Source organism: Balaenoptera ricei, chromosome 18 (assembly GCF_028023285.1).
Source record: "Balaenoptera ricei isolate mBalRic1 chromosome 18, mBalRic1.hap2, whole genome shotgun sequence".
NCBI classification, from domain to species: Eukaryota; Metazoa; Chordata; class Mammalia; order Artiodactyla; family Balaenopteridae; genus Balaenoptera; species Balaenoptera ricei.
Window position 1 is genome coordinate 73,732,170 of NC_082656.1, and position 16,242 is coordinate 73,748,411.

At 42.7% G+C, this 16,242-nt stretch overlaps 1 protein-coding gene across 4 annotated transcripts in view; it reads right to left on the reverse strand.

The window, feature by feature from the left end:
* GGACT (gamma-glutamylamine cyclotransferase) overlaps positions 1-16,242 on the reverse strand; it is a 47,292-nt gene that overhangs the window by 27,541 nt on the left and 3,509 nt on the right. For 2 of the 4 annotated variants that reach the window (XM_059903329.1, XM_059903330.1), the window contains exon 2: positions 14,119-14,282. The gene's annotated coding sequence lies outside the window, so the exon portion shown is untranslated. Of the gene's footprint in view, positions 1-14,118; positions 14,283-16,242 lie in introns of those variants that run through there. The other 2 variants (XM_059903331.1, XM_059903332.1) reach the window with 1 other exon arrangement.

The following is a 16,242-nucleotide window of genomic DNA, read 5'->3' on the forward strand; positions in this document are numbered from 1 at the left end:
GTTAGGTCACAAAACCAGTCTTAGCAAATTTAAGAAGACTGAAATCATAGCAAGTATCTTTTCTGACCACAGTGGTATGAAACTAGAAAGCAACAACAAGACAAAACCTGGAAAAATTTATAAATATGTGGAAATTAAGCAATACACTCTTGAACAACCAGTTAGTCAAAGAAGAAATCAAAAGAAAAAAATTTTAAATCTTCAAGCAAATGAAAATGGAAACAACATACCAAAATCTATGGGATACTGCAAAAGCAGTTTTAGGTTTACAGTGATAAATACCTATAGTAACAACTAACTCTACACCTCAAGGAATGAGGAAAAGAAAAACAAATTAAGCCCAAAGTTGGAAGAAAAAAGGAATAACAAAGATCAGAGCAAAAATAAATAAAATAGAGGCCAGAAAAATAATAGAACAACAAAAGTTAAAACCTGTTTTTCTAAAAGATAAAATTGACAAACCTTTAGCTGGACTAAGAAAAAAAGAGAGAAGACTCTAGTAAATAAAATGAAAGAGAAGACATTATAACTGATTCCACAGAAATACACAGGATCACAACAGACATAAGAGTCCACTCTTTCCAAAGCTATGTGTAGATTCAATGGAATCCCTATCAAAATCCCAATGGCATTTTTCACAGAAATAGAAAAAAAATCCTAAAACTTGTATGGAACCACAAAAGACCCCAAGTAGTCAAAGCAGTCCTGAGAAAGAAGAACAAAACTGGAGGCATCACACTGCCTGATTTCAAACTATACTACAAAGCTACAGTAATTAAAACAGTATGGTAGTGGCATAAAAATAAGCACAAAGACAAATGGAACACAGTTGAGAGCCCAGAAATAAATCCCAGCATATATGGTCAAGTAATACTGACAGGGAGCCAAGAATACACAACTGGGAAAGGACAGTCTCTTCAATAAATGGTGTTAGGAAAACTGGATAATCACAAGCAGAAAAATAATATTGGACCCTTATCTTACACTACTCACAAAAATCAACTTGAAATGGATTAAAGACTTAAACGTAAGACCTGAAACTGTAAAACTCCTACAAGAAAACACAGGGAAAAAACTCCTTGATGCTGGTCTTGGCAACAATTTTTTAGATAGGACACCAAAAGCACAAGCAACAAAAGCAAAAATCAGTTAAGTGGAACTACATCAAACTAAAAAGCTTCTGTACAGCAAAAGAAACAGTCAACAGAATGAAAAGGCAACCTATGGAAGGGGAGAAAATATTTGCAAACTATATATCTGATAAGGGATTAATATTCAAAATATATAAAGAACGTATACAACTCAACAACAACAAAAATCCAATTTTTAAATGGGCAGAGGAACTGAATAGACATTTTTCCAAAGGCATACAGATGGCCAACAGGTACACGAAAAGGTGCTCAACATCACTAATCATCAGGGAAATGCAAATCAAAACCATAATGAGATATCACCTCACACCTGTTAGATTGGCTGTCATCAAGAAGAGATAACAAGTGAGGATGTGGAGAGAAGGGAACCCTTGTGCACTGTTGGTAGGAATGTACATTGGTGCAGCCACTATGGAAAACAATACGGAGCCTCCTCAAAAAGTCAAAAATAGAACTACCATATGATCCAGTAATTCCACTTCTGGGTAAATATGCAAAGGAAGTGAAGACAGGATAGTGAAGAAATACCTGCACTCCCATGTTCATTGCAGCATTTTTCACAACAGCCAAGATATGGAAACAACCTAAGTGTCTGTCAACAGATGAACAGATAAAGAAGGTTGTGTGTGTGTGTGTGTGTGTGTGTGTGTGTGTGTGTGTAATATTATTCAGCCATGAGAAAGAAGAAATCCTGCCATTTGCAACAACATGCATGGACCTTAAGGACGTTATGCTAAGTGAAATAAGACAGAGAAAAGACAAATACTGTATGATCTCACTTATATGTGGAATTTTAAAAAGCCAACCTTGTAGAAACAGTGAGTAGAATGGTGGTTACCAGGGGCTGGGGGGTTGGGAGAAATGGGGAGATGTTGGTCAAAGGATATAAATGTCCAGTTGGAAGACAAATAAGTTCTGGAGATGTAACACACAGCATTGTGAATATAGTTAACAACACTGTATTATATACTTGAAAGTTGTTGAGAGAGTAGATCTTAAATGTCACCACAAAAAAGAAATGTAATTAAGTGACACGATAAACGTGTTAGCTGACACTAAGATGGTAGTCATATTGCAATATATAAGTGTATCAGATCAACACATTATACCTTAAACTTATAAAATGTTATATGTCAATTCTATCTCAACAAAGCTGGAAAAAAATCAACGAAATATTCTTTTGGGGGTGATGAAAATGTACAATTAGGTAGTGCTGGTGGTTGCACAATCTTGTGAACATACTAAAAACCAATGAATTGTACACTTTGATATGGTGAATTTTATGGTATGTGATTTATATCTCAATAAAAATAACTGGTAAAAATAAATCAATGGAACAGAATAGAGTCCAGAGGTAGACCCACACTTGTATGGCCAATTGTTTCTGATAAAAGTGCCAAAGTAATTCAAGGTGAATGGACAGTCTTTGAAACAAATGGTGATGAAAAATAGGATACCCATATACAAAAAAAAAAAAAGAACTACAACTCTTATCTCACACCATATAAATATACTTAAATAAACTCAAAATGTATCCAATTGCAAGAGCTAAAATTCTAGAAGAAAAACCTTTTATTAGGAAACAAAAAGTAAATAAAAAGAACACATGGATAAGGTGGACTTCATCAAAATCAGAAACGTCTGCTCTCAAAAGGTACCCATGATTACATGAAAAGGTAAACACAGACTGGGAGAAACTATCTGCAAAACAAATACTACATATCTGATAAATGACTTGTATCCAGAATATACAAAGAACTCCTAAAACTCAGGAAGAAGCAAAACAACCCAATTAAAAATGGGCAAAAGATTTAAACAGACACTTTACCAACAATACATGAATCTCAAGTAAGCACCCGAAACGATGCTCAACATCATCATTAGGGAAATGAAAATAAAAACCACAAAGTATACCATCATGCACCTACTAGAATGGGCAGAATTGAAAATACTGCTAATATCAAGTGTTGGCGGCAAGGATGTAGGGTAACTGAAACTCTTATAACATGGCTTCTGGGAATGCAAAATGGTGCAGCAGCTTTAGAAGACAATCTTAAAAGTTAAACATATATTTACCATATAACCTAGCAATCTCACTCCTGGGAATACACCTGCCACAAATGATTTCATATATTCACATAAAGACCTATACCTGAATGTTTATAGCAGTTCTATTCACAATAGGCGATAGTTAGAAACAACCCAAATGTCCATAAACTTGAGAATCCATAGACAAATTGAGGGATGTAGATATAATAATATGCATAAATCTTAAACGCATATGCTGAGTGAAAGAAGCCAGACACATAAGACCACATGCCATATGATTCCAATGACATTCTGGAAAAAGCAAATCACAGCGACAGAAAACAGAGCTGCACCTGCTGGGGGCTGGGCAGAGGGGAGAGAAAACTGACGCAAAGGGGCATGAGGTACTTTCTGGGTGGATGGAAATGTTCCGTATCTGATTATGGTGGTGATTCCATGAGTATGTACATTTATAAACACTCATTGAAATTTTTAAAAATTCATTAAACTTGAAATATTAAATGGGCATATTTTATCACACGCAAATCAATAAAGCCTATCTATTTTTTTAAAAGGCCTATCAAACATCAGCATTTGAACAAAGTCCTTTTATCCACCATGATTTTACTTGCTTCTTGTAAAACGTTCGCACTCCATAAACTTTAGGCCTTTTCTTTGCCAAAGTGACTCACTCATTCCTCTCTGCTCCAATTTGAATGAAGATGGCTGAGAAGCCTTTTCTCTTTTAGCTTCTACCCAGGGGAGCTTCACTGAAGTCCATTTCCAGAGACAATGTGAATCACCCTGGAGTCAAGTTCCAGCCTGTGTGGCATCGCACTTCCCAGCTGGGTGAAAACCCCTTCCTCAGTCAGGCCCTCAGGAAGAAAATGTCCCCAGGACATCAAGCAAGAACCTGCAAGTCCTGCTGACCATCGCCTGTCCCTACTGTTCTCCCCAGATGACCCTCCCAGTTAAAGACTCACATCCACCTCACCTGCCAGCATCACTTGACCCCGTTAGATCCCTTTGGCTTGCCTGTGTTTTTGGTTCTGTTTGTTATAGGCATTTCCATTTCACATAATAGATCTTTGTTTTGCTAGACTCCTGTCCAAGTTTTCTGTTTATGTTTAAGTGTGGTCCTGGGACTGAGTGTCCTAAAGTACAACCAAGTTATTTTCTAAAGAACCAGGAAATGTGATCTAGCAAGACTGATGTGTATGTGGAGAAATCTTTGATATCCAGAATATCTCCACGGCCCAGGCTGCACCCCTTCCCCATCTCCTCCAGGGCTCGGCAGCGTGGGGGTCATTTCATCCCAAGCACACGCCCCCAGACCCCATCAGTCACGCATGGTCTCATCTACCCAGTCCCAAGAAACAGTCCTCTCTTTCCTCCCTGACTTTCGACTCCACACTCATTGGTGAGCCCTTGGCTATACTCACCTGTCTCATTAAACGTCAATATTCCCGGGACACTTTAATCTCTCAGTTTCAGTATTTCAAGTTACATTTCTCTTATTAACTCGCCATTGTTTATCTAAACTTCCTTGAACTCACCATTAATTATCTAAACTTCCGTGAACTCTGTTTTACTGGTTTTCATTTTCTCATACACGCAAAAGTTCCCTATTAGTTACAAACTGCCCCAGTGAGCTGCTTATTCCTGATTGTTATTAAGAGGTAAGACCCACCTCTTGCCTCATTGCTCCCATTTCTGACCCAGTTTAGAGCCTGTCTTGCCACTGAGGGCTCTTCTGAGACACGAGGCCTCTCTTTCCTGGTGATACGAACACCCGAACAATGTGATTTTGAAACGTGCACAGTGCAGGCCAAACATTCTCCATGTGGTCCTCTTTTGCTATTGTCAAAAGAAAAGCAAATCTGTGTGTCAACATCCCCTTACTTAGAAGAACTCGGCCACGGTGCTGCCCGGGGATGCTCTTCACACCTCCACCTGGGGCCCCAGGTGGCAGAAGCGGTGCCAGGGGGTGACTGGCTTCGGGATCAGACAGGCCTGGGCAGCGACGCTGGCAGATGACAGAACCTCTGGGCCTCTGTCATCTCCTTCTCTGCCCAATCGCTCAGCCGTACTTCACGGAGAAGGGTGGCACCCCGAGACAGCACAGGAAAGCACCCAGCACGGAGCCTTCCACGTGCAGGCACCCAACAAATGGAGTTTGTCTTAGTCTGCTCGGGCTGCTATAACAAAATTACCATCAACGGAATGACTTATAAACCACAAACATTTATTTCTCACAGTTCTGGAGGCTGAGAAGTCTGAGAAGAAGGCACCAGCAGATTCAGTGTTCAGTGAGGGCCCACCTTCTGGTTCACAGAGGGCATCTTCTCACTGTGTCCTCAACCTGGCAGAAGGGGCCAGGGAGCTCTCTGGGGTCCCTTTATAAGGGCACTAATCCCATACATAAGGGCTCCAACCTCATGACATAATCACCTCCTTAAGGCCCAAGATCCAAATAACCATCACACTGGAGGTTAGGATTTCAACATATGAACCTTGGGGGGACACAAACATTCAGGCCACAGGTAGTAGAGTTATTTTGAATGACATAAACAACAAATAAAAAATTATTAGTTCTGCTCAAAAGATCACCCTCCCTGCGCTGAGAAGGCAGCGGAACCACCCACCCTCCAGAGGCTCCCTGTGCTGAGAGGACAGCGGAACCGGAGCCTTGCTGCCTGGGGCGTCTTCCAGGCCGTGTACGGCAGTGGGCTTCAAAGGGACTGGGTCCAGGGCAGCCCCTGGGTGGCCTCACTCAGCCTCACTGGGAGCAAACTCCCATCTTGCCTGCCTCACAGGCTCCGCAACAAGGTCAAATTAGCAGAAGTACGCAGAAGCGTTGCCACGTGGAGGGGAGCTAGAGTCTCCCAAGACAGACGGAGAGGACCCAAGGCCTGCTGGCTGTCACGTGAGCGAGCTCAGATGCCCCCAATTTAGCCCCCGGAGACCCCAGCTCCACCAGCCCGGGCCAGAGGCACCCAGTGAGGCGGCTCTCAGAGTCTCAGCCCCCAGCCGTGGGAGGGTGTCTGTTGTTTGCAGCCACTGATGCTGGGGTGATTTGTTCCGCAGCTACAGGTAACACATCCAAAGGGTCAAGCCCAAGGCTCTTCGTGCTGGCTCACCGTCCAGACCCGTCTCTCCCCGCCTCATCCAGGCCGGGCCTCACACTGCCCTGGGGGTGCGACCTGGGCCCCCCTCTGCTCACGAGGCTGCCACTGCCTCAGGCCACTCCTCAGGCCTCAAGGTGCAAAATCCCACTCGGCCTGCAACGTTGCCAGGTCACCTCAAACACCCTCCCTTGGGGGCAGAACTGACCCCAGAACAGACAGCCCCTTTGCCTTCGTCGCAGGGCCACCCAGGTCTGTCTCCCCATCTTCTAGGAGGCCCAGACACTCAGCCTTCAGCCCTCGGACAAGGGAAGGGGCGGGCATCCAGGAGACGTTTGCTCAGAGAGCTGCCAACCTGATGCCCCTCCCGCCACGTGTTCATGTCCGTTTCCCACCAGGACCCCCTCATACACCCACGCCACAGCCCTCAACAGCAGGACATCAGCACAGGCACTTGACCACCTTCTCTCAGACCCCTTTCAAGTTCTGTCGCTTGTCCAATGATGTTCTTTATAGCGAAGGACCCCGTGCAGAATCCCAACTGCATTCCTCGTCTTGTCCTTCAATCTCCTCCAAACTGAAACAATCCTTCAGTCTTTCTTTGACTTTGATTTTCATGCTTTTAATGATTTCAGGCCATCTGTTTCTGTTCCTCAACTTGTTTTTTTTCCGGCTTTGCCTCATGGTTAGATTCAGGTCACCCATCTTCAGCGGGAATCTTCTGGAAATGATGCTGTGTTCTTCTCACTGCCTACTGGATGGCACATGACTCCAATCTGTCCCATCACTGATGACGTTCACTCCGGTCACCCAGAGAAAGTGGTGACTGCCAGGCCACTCCCAGCTTCACGGTGAAGTTATTCTCCCCCAAGCCCCGCGTGACACGAGTTGATGAAAATTTCATAAGGAGATACTTTGAAACTATGTAAAAATCTCATTTACCATCAAACTTGCCAGTTGTTCACTTACGCATCTGTATCTGTGTATTCCCCTACGTGAGGAAATGCTGCACTGGGCCTCTCCAAGAGTTTGCTGAGTCCCCAAGAAAACCACCATCTACAAGGACAGTCGAGGACCCCCTCCCTGTGTGAAAACACCATGCAGGGAGCAGATCAAAGCTCCAGCCCCAAACACCACGGCATTCAAGAGAGGTGGCAGCTCAGAGCAGCGAAAACGGTCCCGGCTCCCCACCAAGCCAAAGAGAGAAAGAGAAAAATAACCTCAGGAATGGGGGCACTGGACATGAGAGCCACTCTTTTGGAAGTCCTAGGGAGACTACAAAATCAGCCGGGAGGCCAGGCTGGTTGTGTTTCAGATTCAGATTCACCTGAATCTCTGCAAAGAAAACCCAAAGGGCTGTTTATTTAATGGGAAGACACTACAGAAGTTTCTCTACTTATAAATTAGGACAGCAGTGTAATTTCTTGATACTGTTCCCACACCCTTCGGATCACAGGTGTAGGTGTTACTCCGGGCAGCGGGAGAGCAGGGTGTAGGCTGAAGGACACATGCTTTTGAACTGGACGTGTTTCATTTCCAAGTCAGGTGAAACCCTGCTGCCTTTAGTGGTGTAACCTTGTTCAAGGTGGTTCATCCCTCTGAACCTCAGTTAACATCACCTAAAAAATGGGGATAGGGACTTCCCTCGTGGTGCGGTGCATAAGACTCTGCGCTCCCAATGCAGGGGGTCCGTGTTCAATCCCTGGTCAGGGAACTAGATCCCACATGCATGCTGCAACTAAGAGCTTGCATGCCGCAATTAAGGAGCCCACAAGCCGCAACTAAGGAGCCCACCTGCTGGAACTAAGACCCAGTGCAACCAAATAAATAAATAAATATTTTTTAAAAAAGGGGATAATAATGCCCACCTCAAGGACTGACGTATGAGGATTATATGAGGTAATGTATATCAAAATTCTGGCACGTGGTGATTTTAGTAAGTACTGGTCCCCTTCTGAGACAGGGTAAATTACAGAATTATTATAAGGACTAAACACTAGAATGTATCACAGATATATAAGTGCCTGGCACAGAGCTTGTGTCCAACAGACGTTAGTTCCTTTTTAACTTATCCATACAAAAAGCCATATCCTAGTTATCTAGCGCGGTTGAATGGTGTTCTTTATAATGAAGTTTGACCTTTTATACACAGAAAAGAAATTGTATAAATAAACCCTCTCTGCATTAGTAATATATAATTATAAAAATAATTATAATAATATTATAATAGCTAAGAGGTGGAAGCCACCCAAGTGTCCATCAACAGATGAACAAATAAACAAAATGTGGTCTCTACGTTTGATATTCAGCCTTAAAAAGGAAAGGACTCCTGGCACATGCTACAACATGGATGAACCTTGAGGACATTATACTAAGTGAAATAAGTGAATCACAAAAAGACATACTGTGTGATTCCACTTATACCAGGTACCCAGAGTCATCAAATACACAGAGACAAAGAAGAATGATGGTTGCCGAGGGCTGCAGAGAGAAAGGAATGGGGAGTTGTCGTTTAGTGGGTACAGAGTTGCAGTTTTGCAGGATGAAATAGTTCTGGAGATCTGTTGTACAACAATGTGACTACACTTAACACTACTGAACTGTACACTGAAAATGATGGTAAATTTTATGGGTTTTTTAACCACTATTAAATATAAGAAAATTAAGTTTTAAATGATGCACCTTGTAGGCGCTCATAATAACGCAGGGTCATCATGCTGATTCATTATGGACCGTGCTGCAGATAGATCCGTGCAGCCTGCGGTCCAGAGCCAAATCCGTATTAAGTTTGAGGAGTTGCTCTGGAGTCTGCTTTCTTAAATAAATATCTCGGATTTTTTAAAATTCAGCTGGTAAAGGAAAAAGTGGAGCTTGATATCTTTCACTACATATTATTTGCCATTACTATTGGAGAATTTTAAGATGTTAAAATAGGAAGAAATTTTAGAAATTACATTTTAAAGTAGAATGAAGTGAAATCTAGACTTTAACCGAACTAAATTATTTGCCTAAGATCATAACTACAGGTAGAAATTATGAGAAGAGCTGGAAAGAGAAACCATCTCCTGGCTCCCTCTACAATCCACTTCTATCAATACAGTGGACTTTAGCCCTCCAGAATTCCTCACCTCTGAACTGCACTATTTAATACGCTGCCACCAGGGGGCAGCAGGTGTATTAGCCTGCTGTTCCAAACCCTGGACTTAAAGCCCCGATACATTTCCATTATGCCTTCCTCCAACCCTCCTCCAAAAAAAATATACCTAAGACTTAATGAATGTCAACAAGCATCAAATTTAAAGAACATCTGTAACAACTCTTAAAACAAAGACTTGGGTCCAATGGAGGCAACATCCTTACTAATCCTTCAGTATTTTTGACTTATTCCAATCCTAATTGATGTAAGGGTCAATTCATATTAGTGTTTTGTTTTTTTTTTGGCTACGTTGGGTCTTCGTTGCTGTGCGCGGGCTTTCTCTAGTTGTGGGGAGCAGGGGCTACTCTTCGTTACAGTGCACAGGCTTCTCATTGCCGTGGCTTCTCTTGTTGCGGAGCACGGGCTCTAGGCACACGGGCTTCAGTAGTTGCGGCACACGGGCTTCAGTAGTTGCGGCGCACGGGGTCCATAGTTGTGGCGCACGGGCTTAGTTGCTCCGCGGCATGTGGGATCTTCCCGGACCAGGGATCAAACTCGCGTCACCTGCATTGGCAGGCGGATTCTTAACCACTGTGCCACCAGGGAAGTCCCCATATGCTAGTTTTAAACCAAAAATGACTTAACCACAGAAACCCATGCCTTTTGTTTACATTTTGAACCGAATTTTCCTAGTATTTGGCCTCCAAGGCTTTAGACCACAGCAACCTCAAGCCCACCCGGCCACCTGTCCTCAATCTCCCTTCCTCTGTCAGGCTCGGCTTTTCTTTCTGATGCCCTGTGTCACAAGGGAAGGTCTGTCAATAGGTCTAACCCTTCAGCAACTTTTCAGGAGCAAAAGCAGAGAGGTTCTAGTCACAAAGCAAAACCTATATGGACACCATTCTTCCAATTAGATGACAGTAATGTCCACTCTTTTTAAACGATAATACTACCCACTGGAAGCTCAAACCACAGCAGCTAATGGGTGAGACTTGAATTTAAAGACAGGCCCTCCCTCAGCAATGGCCTTGTCCACGCTGAGACCTCACAGTTTCACCTAATGCTAGCAGTGAGGTGACGACAACAGCAGGGACATACTGGTAATTAGTCCAGGAGTCAACTCCACGCTTTCAAGCAAGAGTGACCAGTGACCATGGTCCCTAAATCATCCAAAGGGAGATGTATGAGCTTTATTTCACAAATTTCAAATGGTTTTCTTCCTTGAGCTCGACATGCTTTAATAAGGAAAAAGGGATTGAAACGCAAGCTTTTTCTACTGCCTCAGACATATGGAAGCAGTCCATTTTTAAACTACAACAGTGTTCACCACAGCTAAAAGGCATTCAAAGAAATTACTCTCTGCTTATGTCCATTTGCTCTCATGTCATTAACTATTCACCCATCAATGTAAGCCAGCACAAAACTGACGGGAAGAGCAATTACGACACTAACGGTAAAACAGGAAGGAGACACGCACAAGATACGTATGTACGCAGTGATACAACGGATCACCGCAAAATGGATCATGTACCCAGACACTATTCTGTAATCCTCTGCCAACTATGATGTGTCAACTGGTGAGATTCAAGAAAGACCTTATCTATATAAAATAATCTGGTTTTAATTTACTTATTTTCCAATATAGAATATTTAACATATTTAAATGTAGAACATCACCAGAAAACCAAAAATATTTATAAGATATATAAAATAAATTTAATTCAGTAACTTATTCAATTTATTTAAAATATTTGAGCATTAATTACCCCTTCCTGCCATTGTCATCTGCACTTAGGAGGATACAGCAGACAAATTAATGAAAATTATTAATATTTCTACATCTCATGATGGTCTTAATAATTTATGAGCATTAAATGAGTTTTGAAAAGCATTCTTTTAGCCCTTATTTTTGAGAAGAATCACAACTGCTTTGAATTACTCTTTCTCCCTTGATTTGATTTTCTGTAAAGTTAGATGCAGATTATAAAAGCCTAATAAAAGCTGTGAGGGGAAATTAGTACCTCTTCTAAATGAATAAAGAACAGTTAGATGGCATTCTTGGGAGCATTTATAAAGAATAAGTCACTGGGGTTTTTTTTCTTGTCATTATAAACATTTCCAGCCCTTCTCAAAAGCAGAGCACAGTAAGCCCTTGTGTACTCACACAGCATCAGGATCCATGCACCATCCTGGCTTTGCCATACCTGTTCCATTTGCCCTCCTTTCTTTGTTTTTTGAGTTTTTGTTCGTTTGCTTGCTTTTGGAGAATTCTGAAGCAAATACCTAAAACTATGTCATTTCACCCCTAAATATTTTGGTACTGAATTTTACTTAAAAGTTTAGTTTTTATTTCTGTTTTTCAAAATAAATTTATTTATTTATTTATTATTAATTTTTGGCTGCATTGGGTCTTCGTTGCTGCGCGCGGGCTTTCTCTAGTTACGGCAAGTGGAAGCTACTCTTCATTGTGGTGCGTGGGCTTCTCATTGCGGTGGCTTCTCTTGTTGCAGAGCATGGGCTCTAGGGAGCGCAGGTTTCAGTAGTTGTGGCTCGCGGGCTCTAGAGCACAGGCTCAGTAGTTGTGGTGCACAGTAGTTGTGGCGCACGGGCTTAGTTGCTCTGTGGCATGTGGGATCTTCCCGGACAAGGGCTTGAACCTGTGTTCCCTGCATTGGCAGGTGGATTCTTAACCACTGCACCACCAGGGAAGCCCAAAAGTTTAGGTTTTTAAATAACTACAATCCTACCTAACAATGAACAAAAAATCCCTAATATGCTGTATTCGTATTTCCCCAGTTGTCTAAAATAGCCTGTGCGGCTGATTTTTTCAAAGCAAGATCAAAACAAAGCTCTTTCATTGTCTTTGGTTTGTATCTTGCTGAAGTCTCTTTTAATAATAATAGTGGATTGTGCCATCTTAGCTTAATTCAGAATGCTCTTATGTCTACCTTCTATTTTTAACTCAGTGTTTTACAATAGTTGCATGCTCTCATGGTTTCATTCTTTATTATTATTATTATTTGAATTTATATAAAGTAAAATGACCTTTTTTGTTGTATAATTCTATGAGTTTTAAAGTTGATTGATTCCTGTAACCATATAGAGCAGTTACATCACCAAAACTACCCAGCCGCTCTCCTGGCTGGGTGCGGGGACCTGTGAGCGGGCGGGGCCTGGGGCGGGAGGGGGTGTCCGAGGGACGCAGCGGTGCTCCCCCTCAAGTGGGAGATGCAGAGTCGAGAAAACACATTCTCCTCTAGAGCCTCCAGGAGGGGACACAGCCGCTGATTTCAGCCCAGTGACACCCAGCTGGACTCCTGGTCTGAAGAACAGGACAATCAATCTGGGTGGTTTCAGGCCGTGGAGTTGGTGGCACTTGCTCTGGCAGCACCAGGAAACTAAGACAAAGTCAAACCTGCTTCCTCCAGTCGCCAAGCCCTCGCCTGGGCCCTTTCTCTGCTGTCACCTTGCCCTCCTCATTCCGCCACAAAGGAAGGCACTTTTGATTAAAAGACGTGTTTTCCACGTCTCACATCTCCACTCGAAAGTCTGCTCCTCTGAACAGTTCTCCCAACCCTACTCAGGCAGCCCAGGCGAGGTCATGACCCCACTCCATACATCTCTCAGCAGCTGCTCCTCTCCCGTGGTCCTGGCTCGACTGAAGTTACCGTATTCTCTTCCTCAGAGTTTACGCTTGAGCATTTACTAAATGCTAAGTACCATGCAAAGGAATTTTCGTGCGTTTTCCCATTCGAGCCTCCCCAAAACCCTATCAGGTAGACACGATCATTATCCCGCATGTTTTAAATTAAAAAGTTCCAAATCACCCAGCCAGTACGTGGCAGAGCCAGGTTTTGAAGCCAGGCAGTCTGACACAGGAGTTGTGTCCTCAACCATGACATTAACATCTGCCTCTTATGTGAGAAATATAAGTTCCGAGATCTTGTGCCTTTATTAACAAAATACTCCCAGTATTCAGCACACAGTAGATAATAGTTGCTGAATATGAATGAATGGGACAAAATGGCTTTTCCACCTACTATTCTTTTTTTTCAGAAAACTTTTTTATTTTGGGAAGTCAAATATATACAGAAATAATGATATAATGATTCCCCCAATACCCATCTCCCAACTTCAAGACTTATCAATGTAGGGCCCATCTTAAAGCCAAAATATTATACTCTTTGGTATAAAGAGCCCCCTTCAGTATCCTTCTTTTTCAGAATCACATGTTCCTAGTTTTCGTCATTTATCTCTGTTAACACAGACTTTTAAAAAAAGATCTTGAAATGGGCAGGTCTTTCTAAGCAAAACACAAAACAAGGAAACTGTAAAGGGGAGACTGACATTTTTTTCCCTATGTTAAAATTAAATGTTTCTGCAGAGTATAAGTACTGTAAACAAAGTAAAAAAAAAAAAATGGGGAAGTAGTTGTAACATATATGACAAAAGAATAGCACCCCCAGTGTATAAAGAATTCTTACAAATCAGTAAGAAAAAGACCAAAGGCACATTATCTGGAAAAATGTGTTCAGGGAAGAACAGACAGTTCCCCTAATATTCCTAAAAGACAAAAAGACAGGACTTCCAACTGACACTCTTATCAACATACTTCCTCTGGTGCTCTACAGTTTAGGAACAGCAAACACTCCAGAACAGAGGAAAAAACAATTCTCACCTGTAAGCTTGTTCTTCAAAACCGTGTTGCCCTGGAATCTCACATCACAGTGAGTCTGAGTCTGAAAAGCGTTTGACCTCAGAATCCTTCTGAACAGGACACCAGAAGCCGTCCCGCCTCACAGCGTGACCAGAAGCCCACGGACAAGTATCCAGTTCTCAGTCCTGCCAGGGGTGAGAGGAAGAGGAAGATGAGTGAAGAAAGCCGAGTGTTTAAGAGACGAGGGGCTTAAAAGACAAGAGCACTTCACCCAGCCCCTTGGATGGCATCTCAGACCTTGCGGGTGGGCCATGGAAGGAACCGCCATTCAGTGCAAAAACGTGACCCACCAGCCCGAGGGGCTGCAGGATGCCCAAAAGAGCAGTAAGCTCACACAGGGGTTCAAAGTTCTGGACTTTCTTGAGAAATAGCAGCTACGTCCTCTCCTTCAAGTAAGGAAAATGAGAACGGAAAGAAAGCATATCTTCAGCCATCAGGCAAAGCTTATTTTAGGAATATGGAGCTTCCTGAATGGGGGTTTCCGAGTCTTTTGAAGCCATAAATTTATTAAAAAAAAAAATTCGAACCACCAAACCACATCTGAAGTATACTTGCCATGAATGGTGACTCTGACTCTAATTAAGCCTTTAGATCTACCTTCCAGTTTACAGGAGATACAGGGGACAGAGGAACAAGCTAAACCACACTATACAGAAAGCTGAATAAATCCAGAATGAGAGCCACCCATAGCCAACCGAGCAATACCAGTAAATCACTGCTCGAGACCAGGGTCAGCACACTTTGGCCCTCGGATAACTGCTGCCTGCTGGTGGAGTTTAAAACAAAAAAACTTTGAAAGCAAAATTTTATTGGAACACAGCCATGCTCATTCACGTTCGTATCAGCCACGGCTGCTTCTGTCGGACAACACAGCTGAGTAGCTGCAATGGAGCCCACATGGCCTGAAAAGCCTAAAGAGTTAGTTAACTGGCCCTTTTCATTAAGCTTGCCAACCCCCTGTCCTGGATTAAGAGACAACAGATACTCAACACATGTGTGGCCCATTCTGATTCACACAAACCAACAGTAAAAGTGCGTTTCTGAGGCAATCAAGGAAATCTGTGGACGGGGTTTTAGAAAACATTAAGGAATTATTGTCAATCTGATTAGGAGGTGACAATAGTATTATGCTTATCCAAGAAAATGCCCTTTTCTGGAGGTGCGCACCACACTGCTTAGGGGTGAATATTGTTTTTTTTTTTTTTTTTTTTAGGGGTGAATATTGTTATCTGCAATTTAAACTGCTTCAACAAGAAGATAAAGCAGATATGGCCAAAAAGAGAAATCGTTTTAACCAACTGTTAAATCTATTTGATGGATATATGGAAGTTCATTATACTATTCCCTTTACTTTTATATTTGCTTTAATAAAAAGGGGGGAAAAAAATCAAGAGCTTTGATCAAAAAGAATTTATCTCCAGACAGCCTCTCTAGGCAGGCCTCCCACCCTCCTTACAGGGTTTCGCCCGTCTCTCTCACAATGGTTACCTTTTAAGCTTCTTACCTTGCTCCAGGTATCCACCACCAGGAATGCCCGCCCCCATTCCACTCCTCTGCCTATAAAAATTCTACTCTGGGCCCAAGGTAAAGCCCAAACGTGACCTCCCCAAGTCCTCTGGAGGGAATTCATCTCCCTGGGCTCCAACTGCCCTTGGGCATTTATTATGCTTCATCCTTCTTAACATTTTAGCTATTGACCATGTCTATTACCTCATGATGCCATACAAACCCCGAGACTTCTAGTAACTTGGTCTTCTCTGTAAACCCATTGTGTGTGGCGGGGTGGGGGGGAGGGAGGGTAATAATAACACCTTTCACAGTGTAAGCTCTGCCTACACAGCTCTCAGATCCAACCGAGGGAAGGCTGACTTGCCCTGAGCAGTTTCACTGACCAGAGAGACCTTCAATTAAAGACCAAATTCCTGTTAAACAAGACGCTGGCCCTGTTTAACCAACACTCTCTTAATAAAATCTCTAATCTAAGGTTTACCTCCGGATGGAGAAGGTTCTAGAAAAGACTGCTAAGAGCACTTGAACTTTGTCCTCCTATTATCACCTTCCTTGGGACCAGTCCGTCTGCAAACA